Source organism: Scylla paramamosain, chromosome 20 (genome assembly GCF_035594125.1).
Source record: "Scylla paramamosain isolate STU-SP2022 chromosome 20, ASM3559412v1, whole genome shotgun sequence".
NCBI classification, from domain to species: domain Eukaryota; kingdom Metazoa; phylum Arthropoda; class Malacostraca; order Decapoda; family Portunidae; genus Scylla; species Scylla paramamosain.
Genome location: NC_087170.1, coordinates 1,229,227 through 1,244,226, shown reverse-complemented (window position 1 = coordinate 1,244,226; position 15,000 = coordinate 1,229,227). Strand labels below are relative to the sequence as shown.

The following is a 15,000-nucleotide window of genomic DNA, read 5'->3' as shown; positions in this document are numbered from 1 at the left end:
TCCTTTCTGTTTGAATTATAATTACTTCCGCCATTCCTTCTCCCATTTCAACATATGTGTGTGTGTATGTGTGTGTGTGTGTGTGTGTGTGTGTGTGTGTGTGTGTGTGTGTGTGTGTGTGTGTGTGTGTGTGTGTGTGTGTGTGTGTGTGTGTGTGTGTGTGAGAGAGAGAGAGAGAGAGAGAGAGAGAGAGAGAGAGAGAGAGAGAGAGAGAGAGAGAGAGAGAGAGAGAGAGAGAGAGAGAGATGAGAGAGAGAGAGAGAAGAGAGAGAGAGAGAGAGAGAGAGAGAGAGAGAGAGAGAGAGAGAGAGAGAGAGAAAGGTGACAGGCCACTAAGGCACAATATGCACAATGCACACACTGACCTGACCCTCTGATGGTGCAAGGTCATGCCGCCCCGTCACTCAGCACACTGGGGCTTCTGCCAGTAATGGATGCCCCCAAGGATGCCCCTGAGAGGTCATAACAGGCCACATAAGAGGTGACATATAAGAAGTCATACAATTATGAACAAATTTACAAGTTTATAGTAAAAATTTTCAGATGTTTTGTGTGTGTGTGTGTGTGTGTGTGTGTGTGTGTGTGTGTGTGTGTGTGTGTGTGTGTGTGTGTGTGTGTGTGTGTGTGTGTGTGTGTGTGTGTGTGTGTGTGTGTGTGTGTGTGTGTGTGTGTGTGTGTGTGTGTGTGTGTGTTTCCAGATTTCTGCAGTACTTTGCAGGAAACTGTTCTTCTTAATATCCTCCTACACACACCTTTCTTCTTCATCTTTTCATGCCCTCTTGTGCTTCTGAAGTCTCTCACCACCAAATTACTCTGGTCCAGTTTTTCACAGTCTGACAAAATCCAATACAAGGCCATCAGATCACCTCTCTCTCTTCTCTTCCAAGGGTGGGTAGGTTTAGTTTGTCTCTCTTCATATGATAAGTCTGATAGGTTCAGAGACAACTTTGTCGCTGCTCATTGTATTCTTTCTAATTTCTTTATGTCCCTTTTAGTGCTGGGAGACCACATCGCTGCTGCATATTTCAAACTAGGTCTTATCATTGTCAGTTACATCCCTAATCATCTCTTCATCCAGGTAGTTGAATGTTGTTCTTATGTTTCTCACCAGATTATATGTTTCCCCTGTCTTTCTTCTTACATGTACCTCTGAGGACAACTTATCAGTGACAGTAATTCCAAGGTCTTTCTCTTCACTCTTCACTTTTATTTCCTCATTACCCAATTTATAACTGAAGACTGGCATCACACAACTATGCCCAAACTTTAACACTCCTCATCTTTTTATGTTAAACTCCATTTTCCAAGTGTCACTCCAATCCCAAATCATATTCAGATCTCCCTGTTGAGCTTCACAATCCTCTGTCCTCTCCACTTTTCCCATCAATTTTGCATCATCAGCAAATAGACTCATGTAGCTATTCACCCCTTCCATCACATCATTCACACAGGTAGCAAACATGACTGGTGGTAGTACTGAACCCTGCAGAACACCACTAATACCTCTCTCCATGATGACTTTTTATCTTTGACCACTATTCTCATTTCCCTTCCTCTCAGAAAGTCACTGATCCAATGTAGGAGTGCTCCTCTCAGCCCACCAGACATTTCTCATTTCCACAACAGTCTGCTGTGAGGCACCTTATCAAAATAAACACAACCTGCCCATCCCTCTCTTTCTTGTACTATATCTATGACTGGATTAGAAGCATCTTAAATTTGTTATACATGACCTTCCTTTCCTAAATCTGAATTGTCTGTCTGTTAATATTTCTCTCTTTTCCAGATATTCACTCCATCTTTGCTTCACTATTCTTTGGCACAATTTTGCCACTACACTTGTTAATGATGCTGGTCTATAATTAAATGGTTCTTCTTTGCTTCCACTCTTATATATGGGGACTATACCTGCTTTTTTTCCAATGTTGGGCACCACTCCTTCCCTTAATGAAGTTATGATGAGTTTGTAAATCATGTGTGCAGGTTGATCTCTGCATTCCTTCACCACCCAATCAGACACTCCATCAGGTCCCTGTGCCTTCCTCACATCCAAGTCTTCCATCATTATTCTTACCCCATCCACTGTTACCTCAATCTCACTCACTCTTCTACTCTCACATCTGCTGTCACCCCCGGTCTACCAAATGTTCCCTCTCCAGTGAAGACACTGAAAGAAGTCATTCAAAACCTCTGCAATTTGTGCTTCTTCTTCAACATGTTTACCATTTATTTTCAGTTTGTTGAACCCATTCTTATTCTTCATTTTACCATTCTATAGAACATCCTTGGTTCATCCTTACATATGTCTATAATGTCTTTTCATGAATTCTTTATTTCTTCCCTCCTTAGAGTATTCATTTCTCTCTCTTTTATATGCTGACTCCACTCACACTCACTTACATACTGCTCATCTACCCTCCCTCCCTCCTCCTCCCTTTCTTCCATCTCTCCAATAACTCCTCTGCTTTTCCTTCCTTCTCCCTTGTCTCCATATCTCCACTTACCTCTTTCTCTTCTCTCTCCCTAACCCAACCACTCTCTCTCTCTCTCTCTCTCTCTCTCTCTCTCTCTCTCTCTCTCTCTCTCTCTCTCTCTCTCTCTCTCTCTCTCTCTCTCTCTCTCTCTCCCACACACACACACACACACACACACACACACACCTTTTTTCCATCTGGTTTCTTCTGCAACATGAAAACCACATCCTTCTGATATTAGTACTTAATTCTCCTCAGAGCCGCCACCACCACCACCACCACCACCACCATCACTGCCACAACCACTATCATTATTTTCACCTTTATCTTTACTCAGGTGGTGTTGTTGTGGTCTCCAGGGGCATTTTCATGAGTGACAATGCAAGGATTTTGCAAGAGAAAAAGAAAATGCCCCATGAGAATTTTGGTGATCATCTGTATGGCCTTTGAAAATGTTTTTTTAATGAGAAAGCAAAGCATTAAGAATACAAACAAGATAGAATTAAGCTAACACAGGAAGCTGGTAAGTTAGTTTGTTGTATACTAAATGCAAGGTCTTGTTTCTGGAAAGTTGTGCTTCAGGTTCAATCCAGTGACTGTCAAGATTAACACATGTTCCTCACAAAACTTTTCCTACACTGCAGTATACTATGATAGACACAAACACATACAAAAATAAATATTACTACTACTACTTTTCTCCTGTAAGAGGGCCACTGGCCAGGGGCAACACAAATTTTGAATAAAAAAAAAGAAAAAAAAGCCCCAGTGTTACTACTACTCCAGTAGTAGTAAAACTATATAGACTACAGACAAATGAGTAGTAAATATAACATCAAATCAATCCTTTAGGACCAAACCTAGGCATGTTAATACATCACTGGAATTCTGTCTGCTGCTGATCCCGTCATACAGAATCCATTAGCTATTTGTGGTGGGTTCCCACGGCAGAGGCTTCACGCAGCAGCAGCACCACCACACAAGTAGCAGGCACACACACCACACTCAGCCAGGAATGCACTTTCCAAGGCAACTGTGGATAATGAATAAAGAAAAAATAATAATTAGCCTTGAATTGATTTTCCAGAGCACCTGTGAACAGAGAAGAAATGAATAGAATAGTAAATACTTCAGAACAGTAAATGTGGCTACATTTCAACATATTTTTTACCTGGCTGGTCTCACAAGAGAGAACCCCTTCAGGGCCAGTTCAGGGTCAGCTCACTACCACTATCAAAAAGACACCAAAGTCTGTACATGCTTATCTAACTGCCTGGCAAGTGTGCCATCAGCCCAAGACAAATAATAAATCTGACTAGCAGCATAGCGTATATGTCACCAGCAAGAATCAAACAGATGTACACCTGAGAAATTGGACAAACTGTACCTAAAACCATCAACAGAATTAGATTCAGGCACACTGTTAGCAAGAAAATTCCAGATTTTCATCACTCTTGAGAAAAATGTGTGCCTGGCATCACAACAACTATAAGGAATGCTGACAGAAGTGGCTCAGATGAACAGGTCTGCTGCATTAACTGTATGGACGGCCTCTAGTGCTGACAGCAGTGGCCGAGGTGTACAAGTCTGTTGCATTAATTTGTATGGATGGCCTCTAGTGCTGATAGAAGTGGCTGAGATGAACAGGTCTACTGCATTAACTGTATGGATGGCCTCTAGTGCTGACAGTAGTGGCTGAGATGTACAAGTCTGTTGCATTAATTGTATGGATGGCCTCTAGTGCTGACAGTAGTGGCTGAGATGTACAAGTCTGTTGCATTAATTGTATGGATGGCCTCTAGTGCTGACAGTAGTGGCTGAGATGTACAAGTCTGTTGCATTAACTGTATGGATGGCCTCTAGTGCTGACAGTAGTGGCTGAGATGTACAAGTCTGTTGCATTAATTGTATGGATGGCCTCTAGTGCTGACAGTAGTGGCTGAGGTGTACAAGTCTGTTGCATTAATTTGTATGGATGGCCTCTAGTGCTGACAGTAGTGGCTGAGATGAGCAGGTCTGCTGCATTAACTGTATGGATGGCCTCTAATGTTGACACAAGGGGGCTGAGGTGAATAGTGATTGGGGAGAGTCCATGAAAATATCTTCCAAATTTAATAATAAGATCAACCCGTAATAGTTTCTCCCTTTGAGTGAATACAAGTTCAAGGTTTTAAAATGCTGATCATGACATGTTCTCAAATCCTTGAATTCTTTTCGCCCACTGTCTCTTAACTGACTCCAATAGTCTGAGGTCAGAGACACAACCAGAATTCCAGGCTGCAGAATAAGCATGACAGGCTTGAGAGAAACCACAGATGACGTTTACTAGCCAATACCATCCCAGCCACCATCTAACTCACACCTAGCACAAGGAGGGATCTCAGAAGTAGCAGAGAGAGAGAGAGAGAGAGAGAGAGAGAGAGAGAGAGAGAGAGAGAGAGAGAGAGAGAGAGAGAGAGAGAGAGAGAGAGAGAGAGAGAGAGAGAGAGAGAGAGAGAGAGAGAGAGAGACAACAAAGAAAAGTTAATTACCAAACAAGACACAATACAAATTATACTCAGTAGAAAGAAGAATGAAAATACCAAATTATAAATATGTGGAAAATAATTATTGCTAACCAAACTGTCCCGCCCAAATCTGAACCCATGACATGCACTCACTCCAAAGCACGATCAGGAAGGAATAAGCGTGGCCACCCCACCTCCCTTCAAACTGCCACACCAGTATCAGAAGCCTCCAGCACAGCAGTGTTGCAACAAGGGACACCCACCTGTTCACCTCCCTCCCGGCACACACCGTGACATGAAGGGCGTGAATACCAAACACTTACAGAGGAAGCTGGACAAATTCCAGGTCACAATCCCCGCCCTGTCAGGAAGCGAACACAACACTGGCCAAGGTTGTCTCTGTCACTGGACTTTCTTTCAAGACAAGCAGTTTTGTTTCTTTACGAATGGCGCCACACTTGTTAGGCGTGTCCGATAATCTGGTACATGTAACAGTGCATGTTCCACTTGAGTTTGGTTGCGTGGCACGCAGCACATGTCAGGCAGAGCGGAGGGCTACGGTGTCACACTGCCTGTCGCCGCCTGCCGCTGCTGGTGTCATCTTCCTAGCTGTCTGCTCTTTGTTTACAAATGAAAGCCGAATTGCTGTGAACACTTTAAAGATCTGTTTCAACCCTATATTTGACTAATCTTTTAACCAAGTCTTCAGCCATGTTCCTCTGCCTCTCTAGGGCTGCAATGATGTCCCTGCATCGTCACTTTTATGCTCTGGGGGCTTCCTGTGAGCCAGCCGCAGACTTGGTGGCTGCCCTGCCTCCTTCAGGAAGGCACAAGTGAGGCGGGTGACTGCAGGCTGTAGTGAGGGGTGTACGCCCCCCCCCTCGCCAGCTGGATCAGCAGGTCAAAGGTATTAACGCCCAGGGCCAGCAGCGGAGACTGTTGGGCCAATGGCCTTGCAGTGACCAGCAACTGAATATATCTCGCTGGGAAACACTTAAAACACTTTATTACGCTTACCTATAAATTCACACTTAATTATGATTTCATAGAGAAAGACTGGCAGACATCACATATATAAATATAGCTTTTTGGTCATGAACTTAAATCTATAATATTCTAAATACACATAGAGAAAACATATACATTTTAAATGCAATGAAGAATATATATATATATATATATATATATATATATATATATATATATATATATATATATATATATATATATATATATATATATATATATATATATATATATATATATATATATATATATATATATATATATATACAAATAATAGAAATATAAACTTCCATGTATAAATATTATATATACATAGTAACAGTAATAGTAATAATGATAATAATAATAACAATAATAATAATAATAATAATAATAATAATAATAATAATAATAATAATAATAATAACATTGACAGACAGTAAAGGTAATTACAATAATAAAAGGAATATTGAAGATTAATAATAATAATAGTGGATAAAAAGAGTAATTGGAGGGTAAATGCTTCTTAGATATATAATAATAATTGTGGGTAAAAAGTATAATTGGAGGATGAGTACATCTATTAATACATCTATCAACACTACATCTATCAAGTCAGTGCTGCATCACCAACACTACATCTATCACTAGAAGCTACACCATCACATACACTGGTCATCACACGCCAGGCTAACAAAAAAATGAGAAGAAGCAACACCTAATCCAGTATACACCAAATAAAACACTTCACTACCACATACACTCGTCATCACATGCAAGGCTGACAACACACACCTTCACAAATTTGGGCATCCACTACTGCGCCCTGAGTCGTGGTGTTGCCTGGAACTAGAAAGGTGTCAGCCTTGCAAGGCAGCACCATGCGGCACAGACAGGGGACGCGAGGGGAATGTAATACTGACACAATATTGAACAAAACAACAAATCATACATACATTAAATAATTACATTAAAATACAGCATATATTGTTTTTATCCTATTATCTTCACCCGATTTTCTTCTTATTTTCCCTTACTATCGATCCCCTGATAAACCTAAATCTAAACGTAAGGCAAGAGAAGAAAAGGGAAGAGAAGAGAGAACAGAAGAGGAAAGACAAGAGAAGAGGAGAGCAGAGGAGAGGAGAGGAGAGGAGAGGAGAGGAAAGAGAAGAGAAGAGAAGAGAAGAGAAGAGAAGAGGAGAGGAGAGCAGAGGAGAGGAAAGAAAAGAGGAGAGGAAAGAAAAGAGGAGAGGAAAGAAAAGAGGAGAGGAGAGGACACAGAAGAGAAGAGAGGAGGAGAGGAGAGGAAAGAGAAGAGGAGAGAAGAGGAGAGGAGAGGAGAGGAGATGAGAGGATAGAGAAGAGAAGAGGAGAGGAGAGGAGAGGAGAGGAGAGGAGAGGAAAGAAGAGAAGAGAAGAGAAGAGAAGAGAAGAGGAGAGAAGAGGAGAGGAGAGGAAAGAGAAGAGAAGAGAAGGGAAGAAAAGAGAGAAGAGAAAAGAAGAGAGAAGAGAAGAGAGAAAACAAGAGAAGAGAGGAGAGGAAAGGAGAGGAGAGAAAAGAAAAGAGAAGAGAAGAGAGGAGAGAAGAGAAGAGAAAAGAGAGGACAGGAGAGGAGAGGAAAGTGGAGAGGAGAAGAGAAGAGAAGAGAAGAGAAGAGAAGAGAAGAGAAGGGAAGAGAAGAGAAGAGGAGAGGAGAGGAGAGGAGAGAAGACAAAAGAAAAGTGAGGATAGGACAGGCGAGACGAACGAGAGAGAAACAAGTGTAAAGCGAGACGAGACGAGACGAGATGAGACGAGACGAACGAGACGAGACGAACGTGACGAGACGAACGAGACGAACGAGACGAGACGAACGTGACGAGACGAACAAGACGAACGAGACGAGACGAACGAGACGAGACGAACGAGACGAACGAGACGAGACGAACGTGACGAGACGAACGAGACGAACGAGACGAGACGAACGTGACGAGACGAACGAGACGAACGAGACGAGACGAACGTGACGAGACGAACGAGACGAACGAGACGAGACGAACGAGACGAACGAGACGAGACGAACGAGACGAGACGAACGAGACGAACGAGACGAGACGAACGAGACGAACGAGACGAGACGAACGAGACGAGACGAACGAGACGAACGAGACGAGACGAACGAGACGAGACGAACGAGACGAACGAGACGAGACGAACGAGACGAACGAGACGAGACGAACGAGACGAACGAGACGAGACGAACGAGACGAGACGAACGTGACGAGACGAACGAGACGAACGAGACGAGACGAACGAGACGAACGAGACAAGACGAACGAGACAAGACGAACGAGACGAACGAGACAAGACGAACGAGACGAACGAGACAAGACGAACGGGACGAACGAGACGAGACGAACGGGACGAACGAGACGAGACGAACGGGACGAACGAGACGAGACGAACGGGAGGAACGAGACGAACGAGACGAACGAGACGAGACGAACGAAACGAGACGAACGAAACGAACGAGACAAACGAGACGAGACGAACGAGACGAGACGAACGAGACGAACGAGACGAACGAGACGAACGAGACGAGACGAACGAAACGAACGAGACGAACGAGACGAACGAGACGAACGAGACGAGACGAACGAAACGAACGAGACGAACGAAACGAACGAGACGAACGAGACGAGACGAACGAAACGAACGAGACGAACGAGACGAACGAGACGAGACGAACGAAACGAACGAGACGAGACGAACGAGACGAACGAGACGAACGAGACGAAACGAACGAGACGAGACGAACGGGACGAACGAGACGAGACGAACGAGACGAGACGAACGAAACGAACGAGACGAGACGAGATGAGGCGAACGAGACGAGACGAGACGAGACGAACGAGACGAGACAAAACGAACGATACGAGACGAACGGGACGAACGAGACGAGACGAACGAGACGAGACGAACGAAACGAACGAGACGAGACGAACGGGACGAACGAGACGAGACGAGACGAGACGAACGAGACGAGACGAGACGAGTGAAAGGGACATGACGAGCGAGACTAGACGAACAGGACGAGACGGAATGTGAGGGGGAGACAGGACAGGATAGGGGAGGGGAGGAGAGGGGATCAGAGGAGAGGAAGAGACAGGACAGGAAAAGATGGGTGGGGAGGGGGAGGGGAGAGGAGAGAAAGGACAGGACAGGACAGGACGGGAGTTTACAAGACGAAGAGACAGAACAGGACGGGACGGACAGAACAGGACAGGACAGGGCAGGACGGGACTTTACAAGACGAAGAGACAGAACAGGACGGGACGGACAGAACAGAACAGAACAGGACGGGACAGGACGGGACGGGACGGGACAGGGTAGGACGGGACAAGACAAAGCAGTATGGGAAAAAAGGAGAGGAGAGGAGAGGAGATGGGAGGAGAGGACAGGAGAGGAGAGGAGAGGAAAGGGGAAGGGAAAGAGAAGGGAGGGGAGGGGATGGGAGAGAAGAAGAGAAAAGAAGAGGAGAGAAGAGGAGAGGGGAGGAGAGGGGAGGGAATGGGAGAGGAGAGGAAAAAAGAAGAGGAGAGGGGAAGGGAAGGGACGGGACGGGAACGCCTCCCCCAGCACATCCCTGTCTCGCTTCTCGACATCCTTTTTGTTCCTCACCTGCACCTGGCGTCGCTCCCAGGCTGCGGCTGTCTGCCTCGCCCAGGCGACGCGGGCTGGGCCGGTGGGACGCGGTGGCTGGTGTGATCACAGCGGCGCACATGGTTTGTATTCGTTGCTTCCAGTGACAGGGTGGTCTGAGGGCAGCACATAATAAAAAATTATTATCGCAAAAAGACTGCAAAAAGAGAGCTCTCTGATTGGTGGACGAGATCACTACTAACTCTAAGCTGGTCCTCCTCACGGGGCACTCAGCCAATAGGGGCATTTACTGACACCCTCCCTCCCACACACACTTCTACACACTTCCAGTGTAGTGTAGTGTAGTGTAGTAATGATGACTATGCTAATATAGGGATTTTGTTTAAGAGAGAGAGAGAGAGAGAGAGAGAGAGAGAGAGAGAGAGAGAGAGAGAGAGAGAGAGAGAGAGAGAGAGAGAGAGAGAGAGAGAGAGAGAATATTAAGTAACAACTGAGTAAAGAAGTCAAATACCATTAATATCACACACACACGGGGAGGCGAGGCAAATGAGCAAGCCTTTTAATACGTAGTACCTGTTCACCTAGCATCATATATATATATATATATATATATATATATATATATATATATATATATATATATATATATATATATATATATATATATATATATATATATATATATATATATATATATATATATATATATATATATATATATATATATACGAGTATATATATTCCGAGATGTAACCCGAGGGATTGTGGCCTCGCTGTCCCCTTGTGTGGTGTGTCACGGGTCTCAGTCCTGCCCAGACATCGGTCACTATGAGCTCTGAGTTAACGGCTGGCTGGGTGACCAGCAGACACCTATAGATGAATCACACACACACACTGGGTGACCAGCAGACACCCATAGATGAATCACACACACACACTGGGTGACCAGCAGACACCCATAGATGAATCACACACACACACACACACACACACACACACACACACACACACACAAAAAAAAAAAAAAAAAAAAAAAAAAAAAAAAAAAGGGAGAACAATCGCGGCCCGTGCCATCACATGAAGTCAGCACACAGAACACAAACATTCTCACAAACACATAATACACAGTATAACATCAATAAGTAAAATAGCAAGGTGGACAGCCCACCATCTTTAATCTTATACTTCTTTCATTATTTCTCACTATCCTCTTATACTCATATTATTCTTCCTTCACCCATCTTTTCTATAAATATAGATAGATAGATAGACACACACACACACACACACACACACACACATCTACGTAGCATCTAAATAGCAGTTTGGGATAATGTTCTAAAATTCTAATGTTATAATTTAACAAGGATTTTACATCAGCAATGAGGGCAAATCCTCGTGATAACGAAGCAGTCATAACAACGGTCTTTGAAAATAGTCCTTATGAAAATGTAAAGCCTTTAGGAATATGAGTCACTTTTATTTTGGTTTGCAACACACTAAGCCAACGATCACACCACGCTGAACACACCGCCGTCCGCACTGCTTCTCCTCCGAGCAGCGAAGTCAAGCAGCGTTGGGTCTGGTTACAACTTGGATGGCCTAGCAGGAAGAAGTTGCGTGTTGCTTGAAGTATCTGTTATTCTCAGCTGTAGGCAAACTAATGACGCTCTCCCTGGGAACACTTGCCTCATGCACTGTGGGTTTACTGTCACTTGTCTGTCTCACTGTTTGCCACATTATTTTTTTCCTTATCTCTTGTAGTTTTCTCTTGTTGTCATTACGTTACCTATGTCGTTTCTGTCATTATCACTTTATCACTTTTCTCGTTCTTGTTATTGTTCCTTTATGTTCTTGATATTTTTTTCTTTAATTTTTTTTCGTGGTGGTATTTCTCCTCGTCCTCCTCCTCCTCTTCCTTCTATTCTACCTGCTCTTCCCCTTTTTTTTTCTTCTTCCTCCTTCTTTTTTTTCTTTTTCTTTCTATTTTCTTGTTGTTCTTCTTCTTAACATTCTTTTTATAAGTTTCCCTCTCAGACGAATAAAGCACTGAACCTATGGCAGACAAATCACTTGGGCGGCTTGCTACATTTAGCATAAACTGGAAAGCAGACACCTGTTTATTTAGCTTGGAATTGCAACCGCTATCTTGCCAGCACGTTCCCCCATACGTGACTCCCTGGCCTGTCGGGTAAGTGCTACTGGGGCGTAATTTTTCACCTTCCTCTCCGACTTGAGCCTCGAGACGTTACCCAGTCAGCGGCAAACTTTGAGAAGAGGAAGAACAACAACAACAACTCCTACAGCTCTTGATCTCACTGTTCTCATCTTCGTCCTTGTTGTTGTTGTTGTTGTTTTTGTATATACAGAGATAAATTTGAAAATGTGTCCCTGCTACCACTGTCTTGTGCCCCATCATTACGTGAGGAGCCATTGTGTGGATCTACACAATGGCTCACTACACTCATGATCTACAGCGACATGTGGCCGTGCAAAGGAGCGGGCAAGGACGCGGGGCAGCAAGGAAGCAGTAGACACCTGCCGAAATGATAATTACTCCAGTGAGGTCTAAAGCACTGGACCAGGAAGTGCTGTGAACCTGTCATTAAACCCAGCTGTCACCTCACTGAATGTTTCCCTTTGTGTCTCACAACACAAGGGGGCAGTCACGCCTGCCCTCTAAAGACAACCTTCTTCCTTCACACTATAGATACAAACATCTAATTATACACACACCCTTCACTCAAAAGTCAAAATTATCATGGCGACTCCTGCACCAGCATCGGAGTACCCATCTGGGGAGGGGATCTCTAAAGTTCCTTTATTTTTTTAGTATAAATAAGTTTTTGTTTAGTTTTATAATTTTTTGTAGGAATATGATTTCTCATCGTGGAAGTTATTGGTGTAGTTCATTCCCTGAGAAATTTGTGTAGTGTTTCCTGTGACATGTGAGGGTTTGTGTTGATGTTGCTGGCTTTAAGCTTTACTTTTAAATTCATCCCATTTGGTTTTGTTTAGATCGTTTATAGGTGGAGAAAAGATTTTAATTTGTTGTGATGTAATCATTATGAAAATAGGTAAGTGGTCAGATGGGGTGGCGGGGCCAGGCTGTACCAGTATATTGTCATCAGTTTTGCTGCTAATAGTAGTAGTAGTAGTAATAGTAATAGTAGTAGTAGTAATAGTAGTAGTAGTAGTAGTAGTAGTAGTAGTAGTAGTAGTAGTAGTAGTAGTAGTAATAGTGGTGGTGGTGGTGGTAGTAGTAGTAGTAGTAGTAGTAGTAGTAGTAGTAATATTAGTAGTAGTAGTAGGACGAGGAAAAGTAGGACGACGAGGACAACGACGATGATGGCCACGACGATAAGGAGGAGGAAAGGCAGAATGATGATAATAATAATGATGATGATGATAATAATGATGGTAGTAAGAAGAAGAAGAAGAAAAGAAGAAACAAAAAAAAAGAAGAAAGAAAGAACAGGAGGAACAGAGGGAAAAAGAAGAAAAGGAGAAGCGTAAGATACGACTTCCGCCAAACGCCAAACACGAGGACTGAGGTTCAAGACAACAGTGAGGTGACCAAGACGCAAACTGACACACATGTAGTGAAGGTGACAGAGGACAGATAGAGAGGATGGCTGGGGCACGCAGAGAGGATAACAGAAGACAGAACACCTGGAAGACTTATGTTTGGAGAAGTGGCAGGAGGAAGATGGAGAGGCAGGCCAAGAGCTGCATGGGAGGGTCAGTGAAGCAAGCAGCTGGAGGGAACACTTGCACACAACTGAACCTTCGGGCCGCACCCTATACAAACAACTTCCTTCACCTTCAAGATTTATCTATTTATTTATATTTATTATTATTATTATTGTTGTTGTTGTTGTTGTTGTTGTAATATCCCTACAAGTTTATCAGCCTCCTGTACCTTCAAATTGTTGTTGAACATTTTAACTGATGGTCCCACATACAGCTAGGCCCTAACACTGTATACTAACAAATTTAGACCTCACACACCAACCTCAGAATTTCTTCATAATTACGCAGAATTATCAGTTCTTACACGTGTCCACTTAACTTACAACATCTTGTGATAGGATTATTGTTATTATTTGTTTTATGACTCGCATAACAATCTGGGAACATGGCTTTTACGGTTTTCTTCCGCTATCGCACCATTCTCGTCTCTGAATATATATATATATATATATATATATATATATATATATATATATATATATATATATATATATATATATATATATATATATATATATATATATATATATATATATATATATATATATATATATATATATATATACACACACACACACACACACACACACACACACACACACACACACACACAGGGTGTCCCATAAGTTTCCATGCGTATGGTTTTTAACACTATTTTTTTTCTGTAATTATATTATTTTATTCATGAGAGTGTAACCGTAACCGTAACCGTAAGAAAGAGATGACGTGTACTTGTACCACATGTAATCTGCACACAGTCATCTGATGAGCCGTTTCCTTCACTTTAACTTTGAGTGTGTGAGACACATTTTACCTCGATGACTGCACTGATGGGTTAGTTGCTCTGCAGGGACCTCATTCCTTATACCAGTGGTCCCCAACCTGAAGCTTGCGGGTGCCATAACGCCCTCGGAACTATATTATGGCACCCGCAAGGCTCAACCACAACACTGTCAGACATTCTTCATTCTAACATTACTAGATTGTTCTTGTTTTATTTATTTTTATTCAGACAATAACAATTAAGAAAATATGTTGTATAAATCCAGTAAAATTATTACTTATTACACACACGATTAGAGAGTGTGTGTGTTGGAGGGAGGAGGGAGTGAGGGTGCAGGACAGACAAGTACTACACACGATGCTTAGCGGCACGTGTCGTGTTCAGGTCCATTACTCAATTCGTTCACCAGCGAAATTGGTGTCTACTTTTTGCGTGGCGTGGAGCAGTGCACAGTGTTGCTAAACCACTGCATATTCAACACTTGTGTTATTCATGTTGATTTCATTCATGCTAAAGAGAACAGTGATGGCTTCTACTTCAGAGAAATTAAGTCACAATTACATCTTTCATGAAGAATGGGAAGAAACCTATTTTTTTGTCAGTTTGAGATAGAAGTGTGTGGCTTAATTTGTCACTCCACTGTTGCAGTGTCCAAGAAGAGCAATGTAAAGAGAGACATTTTGTTAAACTTTACAGAAATTATGATACTAAATATCCCTTTCACAGTGACAGAAGAAGGGAGAAAGAGAAGAAGGTAAAATCTGAGTTGCAGGCCCAACTAGACACCTTCCAGAAGCCACCTGCCAAAGCTACAGCATCAACACTTGCATC

General features: G+C 42.9%; 1 protein-coding gene across 14 annotated transcripts in view; it reads right to left on the bottom strand.

The window, feature by feature from the left end:
* The window catches only part of LOC135110164 (uncharacterized), a 38,812-nt gene extending 28,866 nt beyond the window's left edge, over positions 1 to 9,946 (bottom strand). For 9 of the 14 annotated variants that reach the window (XM_064022152.1, XM_064022142.1, XM_064022145.1 and 6 more), the window contains exons 1-2: positions 5,305 to 5,649; positions 3,335 to 3,507 (exon numbers count right to left, since the gene is read on the bottom strand). The gene's annotated coding sequence lies outside the window, so the exon portion shown is untranslated. Of the gene's footprint in view, positions 1 to 365; positions 453 to 752; positions 2,070 to 3,334; positions 3,508 to 5,304; positions 5,650 to 9,650 lie in introns of those variants that run through there. The other 5 variants (XM_064022146.1, XM_064022149.1, XM_064022143.1 and 2 more) reach the window with 5 other exon arrangements.
* Positions 9,947 to 15,000: the final 5,054 nt, after the last annotated feature.